The sequence below is a fragment of the Varroa jacobsoni genome, unplaced genomic scaffold (assembly GCF_002532875.2).
Source record: "Varroa jacobsoni isolate VJ856 unplaced genomic scaffold, vjacob_1.0 scaffold_587, whole genome shotgun sequence".
NCBI classification, from domain to species: Eukaryota; Metazoa; Arthropoda; class Arachnida; order Mesostigmata; family Varroidae; genus Varroa; species Varroa jacobsoni.
The window spans coordinates 165,768-173,327 of NW_019213489.1; positions in this window are offsets into that span (position 1 = coordinate 165,768).

Consider the following 7,560-nt stretch of genomic DNA (forward strand, 5'->3'; position numbering starts at 1 on the left):
ACGATAACTCAGAGTACAAGCAATTCGATTTACGAGACACGGCGCAAAGTGGGGCTAAAGAAGGAGTTCCGTACTGGCCTCGCAGGCTAAGCTATGTTGATGAAATACTGAGATTAGATAGACTGACAGAGGATTGTCTACAATGGATGTAGGCTTAAAAAGCTAGATTATATATAGTCTTCTTCCTGCTAGTTCGCGTAATCTGTCCTTTGCCCATGTCGGACGGCTATGGTAACCGCATAAGTATGTCATGTTTAAAATGCATAAATTCCTTAAAGGGCAGCGCGCGTCCCGTCAGGACATCGGAACTTTCGGATCAACACTTTGAATAGGCAGAGAGGATTCAGAGAGCTTTTGTTTTTTATTTCAAGGGTCTTCGCTAATGCAGAACTGATCGTTTTAAATAGACTGTAAAAACAAAAGTTCTCAAAAGCTTGTAATGCGATTCGTGACCCTAATTACACATGGCATCGAACACCATAACAAGTTTAAAAACTTGATTTTTTTGCCGCATGAAAAGAAAATCGATGGTGTTTTGCATTTAGTAGATAAGCACATCGTGTGTAGAAAAAAGAAGCACACTCATCAATATGTATTGTAATGCATGCTAAGGATTACTTATTACACAGATTTCCACTTTATGTCCAACTTTATATTCCAACATATATTTGCAGAAAAAATAATTTTCTTTTTTATACACTTTAGAGACGCTGTCTCTGCGCTTCAAAGTAGCAAGAGTAACCTTAAAATTGAATTGTTCTGTTGATATAAGTTGGCTAAGATTATCGACCTACGTTTCGTAAACGATAGATTACGACTGAATGAATTGTTTGCAATGTACCTAGTTAAGTCTCTTGTATAAAACGGAAAAGCACATACATTTTAGAGAAAATTACCTCTTAAGTGGTATGTTATAGCAAAATGTATAAAATTTACGAATGATTACCAGCTAGGCGCGAGGATCATTGAAATTTTTTGTTATGTGTCCCGACAATCTAAAGCTGCGCCCGAAAATTCAGTTATATTTAACACCGCATTTGGTAGATACGTGAAATAATATGATGGATTTATGATACCGACGTACTGAGACCGTTGCCGAATTACATAATAATCATAGAACATTTAGGCGGAATTTTATTTTTGTTTCTAATGCTCTGCATTTTTTCCTCTGGTTATCATTTTTTTTTTTTAACCCCTGATCGGTTAATTACCTTTGAGTGTATTTGCTAAAAGTGTTGTTCACATTCATGAGAAACCTCGTCTTGGATGAATCCTAACTTCCTTATAGTACTTGGACAAGTTATTGGCTTCTACGTATGTATTCGTGCATTAACATCTGTGGTCGTTTGATGCTGTCGATGAACCTCCCGGCTGTCACAAGCACAAAAGTGCAGTATTGCTTAAGCGTCTACGCCGAGGTTGCTAGTTTTCCCAACGGTCGGTACCTTGTGCCACGATATACGTAGATACTGAACGATGTTATTTCTGCCAATCTCCAAGCTAACTGCGTCCCTAATAGCGTGAAGTCGCATTTTACTAAACTTGTAGTTGAAAACAAAGGAATACTGAAAATCAGCGAAGCACAATGTATTCTACAGCAATGGCGATAATGAATACTGCTATTGCCTAAAGAAAACTACCAGCATAAGGGGAGTAAAGGTTTGTCATTGTTATTTTCCGAATTTCGTGACCAAATTTGATCATCGTTGATTTTAGCGAATTTTTGCATTTTCTTATACTTTGCCTTACAGGAAAGGTGAACGTAGTAGTACCGCGCTAGAAGTTTCTAAGCCTTAATACTGCGTTTTCAATGGAGATTAGCCTCGTTGAAACAACTCGAATAGAACGAAGGGGGAAGTTAGCGTGGCATTTAATTGCTTTGTATATGTGGCGCCTGATTTGTTTTTGGGAAAATGTTTCGCCCTTATCACTAGCTAGAGTAGCTTCAACTCTAATCTGTTTCTAAGCAACATGCATTATCACAAAAGTCCATTAACGGATTAGCTCAACAGAATCGTAATTACCGAAATCGACAGACCGTACGCTAGCAAATGTAAGATAAAACAAAAACTCGCTTTTCCTGTGTTACGCTTTACAATAAATAGTTTTGGTAACTGCAAATTTGGTAGGTGGGCACCGGGGAACTTTAACTATATATGCTCATATTATTGTTATTCCACAGTGCGTTAGCTATTTGAACGAAGTCTTCGTATTTTGAAATATATCTCAGCTAAAACCTTGCTAGTAAAAACATATCTACTTTTTGTCAATCGTCTCTCGTTCTTTCCTGCAAACGTAAAGCTAAAAGCAACTAACTGTAAGTTATGAATGTTAAGTGTTAATTGTTCAATTACTTTGTAACAGTAAATGTTGTCTAATTTTATAATTTTTTTTAGAATTTTATTTTTAATAAAGGTGCCCTAAAGCGTTTGCTCGAAAAACTGGACCAGTCGCGGCAATCGCTTACGTCTCAATGTCACACTGGATCCAGAGCATCAATACGCCATGGCCAGCTACGAGAAGTAGACGAAAGTATAAGTTCAAAAAAAAAAATGACTCATTTCGGCTATTAACACTTTCTGTCAAGTACTAACGACTTGACGTCGGCGAGGATATTACATAACTACAGATATTTATCGTTAACTGCATAGAGCGCGAGCACGAACGCTGTTTAATTTGTATACGTCGCCTTGAATGGTCTAATTACGCACCGAAGAAGTTTGGCAGGAGTCGAGGCAGTTTGGGACTAACAGAACCGAGAGGACTGGGCCACTGACCGCGATCTAAGTAGCTCATTAGTATACGAAGCTTAATGATTAGAAGCCGGTAAAAAGAAAGGAGGGTGGAGCGATGGGTAACACCAGAGGCTTGCATGCTATCGCCTGACTATGTCTTAGGATAATTTCGAATTTAGAAATGAAGATGGCGCGCATCACGAGGAATTTGCGTCCGAATAATGATTTAACGACCTTCAAGCGTCTCAGCATTTTCATTTGAGGACATAAACACAAAGAAAAACTTATTTGACATCCTTGTCATAATTCAAAGGAATTTATTCAATAATGGAAAAAAATATTCCAAATTTCAATCTCAAAAAGGATCCCGAGTTAAAAATGTATTTTCTCAAATAATATTTATTATTATTATATTTATCATATAGCGATTTATAAGCTTAATGCTTGTAAAAAATCCCGTTAAAAAAATCCTTGCTAGTACTAGTATTCAGCTCGATTGGGAGAAGTGATTCAAAAATTTTTTTTCCGATGGTAAAAGTGATAACGCACATGTGTCTACCTAAATTTAGATAGATTAGAAAACAATCCGATCTGGTATCAATCTAGTAAGATTTTTGATCTAGTACTGAACTGCCCCAGGAAAAGGCTGTCGTTAACTATAATAAAGACATTAGTCATCGCGCAGAAAAAACGTATTTATACACCCTGTTCACATATCAGCCAAACAAGCTTTGACCTTTTGTTAACAGTAAACGGTGAGAGAAAATGTGACCAAGACCAAGAACATTTCATATTTATAATACGCGGTACAGCCATTAAATCTTGAGAAATATCGATAATAATTAGCTTCGTAGGTGCTTATAGAACTGATTGACTCAAGGAGACCTTTTCAGCGTCCGCATACGACTGTACCATACACATGGCATCTGTACGGAATTGTATAGAGGCTCATGTGCACAAAGTGTTGACACCAATTCAATTCAAAAGAAAAAAACATTAAGAAAGGGTAAAAAGCGGTCGCATGGGCAACTGTGGAGTGAAGGAACGAATGGTGTACGATAAGCCGTCTCATCCACGAGGTTGATATATTTTTGCTATTAGAATCGAATCAAACGATAGGGGAAAGCTGTTTAGTATCGAGTTAAAAACGAAAAAAAAAAAAAAAGCTAGAATCGATGGACGTGGACTGAGGTAAACAAAAATTCGCTACCCTTGCAGAATGTTGACTCAAGATGATCGCATTTGAGATCATTCGTAGACGACCCGAAATTAAACCAAATTTTATACCTCAGAACACCATGGAAACAGGAATATTTACGAACGAAGTCTAGAAAATAGACGAGGTGTCGACTCAAATTGGTATACGCACTGATGTGGATAAATTGCCTTGGGTTAAAAAATCTAGCTCGCTTTTTCTCGCCTTATATTTAGTAGCTTTCAATTACCGCACGTTTTTTTTCCTTTGCCGGATGACGCAGTGAAGTTAAAAATGCAAATGAGAATTGTTACCTATTCGTTCAAACAAGAACGACCTGGAGAGCACAGGATTTGAATACCCTTTTGCTCATATTCTCTTCTGAGGCAAAGTGAGACCCATGGTAGGATTTAGATCGCTCTTTTCAGGTTCTCAAACATAGAGCAATGAGATGTCAAGTGACCTATAATAAAAAAAATTGACAATAAAAACGCTTATTCCTCATAGTGAAGTAGATACCTGCAGTGGAGGCACAGTCATAGACGGAAGGTTGTGTCTAGACTGACTAAGTCGCATACAGGCACGTTCAGGGTAAAAAGCAGCTAACGCATCTGCATAAACACAGGAAGTTGGGAGAGTTACTAAACCCTTCAAAAGACTTATTGAAGATAGGTGGTTTCTCTCTTACCTTTTTTGGAAGTAAAAAGACCGAAATACAAGTAACTATAAAAGGTGAAGGTTATGCTGCGTATTTTAAAATAAAAAATGGGCTTTTAAAATGCAAACACTGCTCAACCTCTGTAGCACCGCTGTGTAACATTTTAAAGAAAGTTTAAAGTGCTTAAGTTAGTTTACCGTACGGTTTCGTATTGTTCCAAATCCTATATCCACACAATATGTGTTTAATTTTATCTAAAGTAATGCAGTGGGCCATGGAGCTCACACCAGCAACTTCTAGCCTTTTACAATCGGAGACCCAATCGTCTAAGGTACAAAAATTAGACGATATAAAAACAACTGACAATATTTAACACCCTACCAGCTAAATTATCATACAGTGAGCATTGCGCAATCTACCTTGTAATATCACTTAAAATCCTCATGTCTCCATTAAGAGAGGTTTACGTCTTGCGACACTTTTTTCGACAATTTTACAACTATTCAGTTCTATCCTTGTTATCTTTATAGATTCACACATTGAAAATTATAACGTTTACGAAAAGAAACGCGTATTCCCATATCTAACATAGATAAATACATAGACCTAGAAGTTAGTTCAGTATACCGGACCGCAAGGGAGACATTTATCAAACGGTATTATCTTTGAAATTGAAGCGGTAATGACTGCGTGAAGATCTCTTGCAAGAAGTTTTAAGTCTGATAAAATCTGGGACTCATCGTGGGCTGCCTGCAGGACAACGATTAAGATGGGGCCGAATCCGAACCCTACAGGAGCTAATGGTACCTTACGTACCCTTTAAAGCCTTAAAGCCTTCCACTGCTTTCGGTACCGTGCTAACTCGTAGTTCGTTGTAGGCGCTCAACAATTCCGGCTAGGGAGTATATTATATAACGACTGAAACTTCCATACTATATTGATCCTGCTCACAGTGGACCAACACAGAACAGTACTTCGAACCGCTGAGACCTTGATCCCTTCATTGAATTTATCAACCGATGCAAAGCACAACGATTTGTATTTGGCTGCGAAAACGGCTTATTTCAAAACAGAACCTCGAACGTACGAACTCCGTGTTAACACCACGCTCTTGCCGTTAAGGGAACTTAGCCGCTGTGGGTACTTAAGGCATCGAGCCTGAAATAGCGTAGGCAATAAATAGCTACACAGGTTTGCCGCAATAGAATCTATTTTTCTCTCTGCTGTTGAAGGCAGCCGGGGCACGTCTCTACCATTCAAAGGATCATAGTAGAAATTGCTGACTTAAGACTTTTGTTTACGAACAAAAATAAACTAATGTCTAATTAGCTAGTTTCCAAAACTTACAACCATGAATTATGTGGGAAAGCTAGCAACACTCTGTACGTATATTTGCCGCATCTGTAACATTTGCGCATAGATATATCGCTAGACAGAGGCAATTACAATTCTTCTGGAGGACAACCCGACCGTTACCTGTTTCCTAATTTTCTCACTCGCACTCACAAGTGGACCAAAATTAAACTTGAAGTTCAGGCCGAAAGTATAAATACGGTTGAAACTCATGCCACTCTTACCGTAAGGCTTGGTACCTTAACTATAGTCGAATTATTTTTCCGAAGATTAACTTAAGTCAGCTTGGCTAGTTGTCAGCTTCTTTTTAGCAGTCCTCCTTCTTCGGTGTACATAGAACTGCACACTCCGTTTTCGTACCGTACACATTTTTCTATGAGACTATATGGATCATCAGATAGGTGTAGTCAATGCGTTATGCAGTATGAGTAACCAGTAAAATGAGCAAATATAATGTGATCTTTGGGTGACCGACAGAGAAATGAGGTTTTCACCTAAAGTTGGCTTTCAATCTATATCCTACATTTACGTATATGAAATGCAATCTGTTGTCAACGTTTTTCTGTTTACAGCCTTGTTCAAATCTGGACAGAAGTTTATATATTTTATATTTTACAGCTTGGGCAATTTCATGGACTGCCCACCCGCCTTCTTTGTGGGCAGTAAATATATATATATATATAACACAGCCAGGGTCTGCTAGCGACGAAAGATATGTGGTCCACAAGAATGATAGATGTGTGAAACTATGCTAGACTTCAAAAGTATCTCGTATTTTGGGTAAATGAGGTCGGTCATGTTCCGCAGTGGTCGGAATGAACTATAAAAGTTGTTATGCTCTATGAAAGGTAAATGACGACAACGAAATGTGGGCTCATGTGTTATTGTGTTTGTTTCGTTAATCTCCTCCGTTTTTAACTTGAAGGCAGTGTTAGCGACGTCGTATCTATTTCCTATCTACAAATATATAGATGATGAGATAATTTGCTTCACTTCATCAATAGAGTTACGTCAACGGGGACTACTTTTGGTAAGTACACTATATAGTTGGTGTTCTTAAATCAATTATTTACTCAATCAGGCTTCAATTCAGTTTGAGGTATTTCCCTATCGCTTATCAATTATATGGCAGTCGTAACACGCATATGGCTCTTTTAATGAGCGCAACAGCTTGAAGTAATTCATGCGCTTGCTGGGGCGTCGCACCGTTGATGCACCCTTATTGATTAATAGAAGGACTCTGGTTTGTTTTTGAAAGCACGGTATCCGATAATGAGGATATATTTCTAGTCGACAACTTCTTCGTCAAATGTTACATTGCTATGTCTGGCTACTAAGAAGTTTTTCGAAGGTCTCGAAAAATATCGTTACTTCAATCAAAGGGCATTTCTTAATTAACGAGAGAAAGCTTTGAAGGAACAGCGTAAAGCTATACTTACACCAGTTAGACCAAAAGGACACACACAAACATAAACAATAACTTTTCGAAATTGGTTCTTCTCTTGTTTTTAACTGTCGATTATACTACATAAGTATGTTAACTTTGACGTAAGGCACTGAGGCATCGTTTCAGACGGCCGGCTCCCAGAGCGAAACGAAGTGTGTCTACGCCGGGTTTG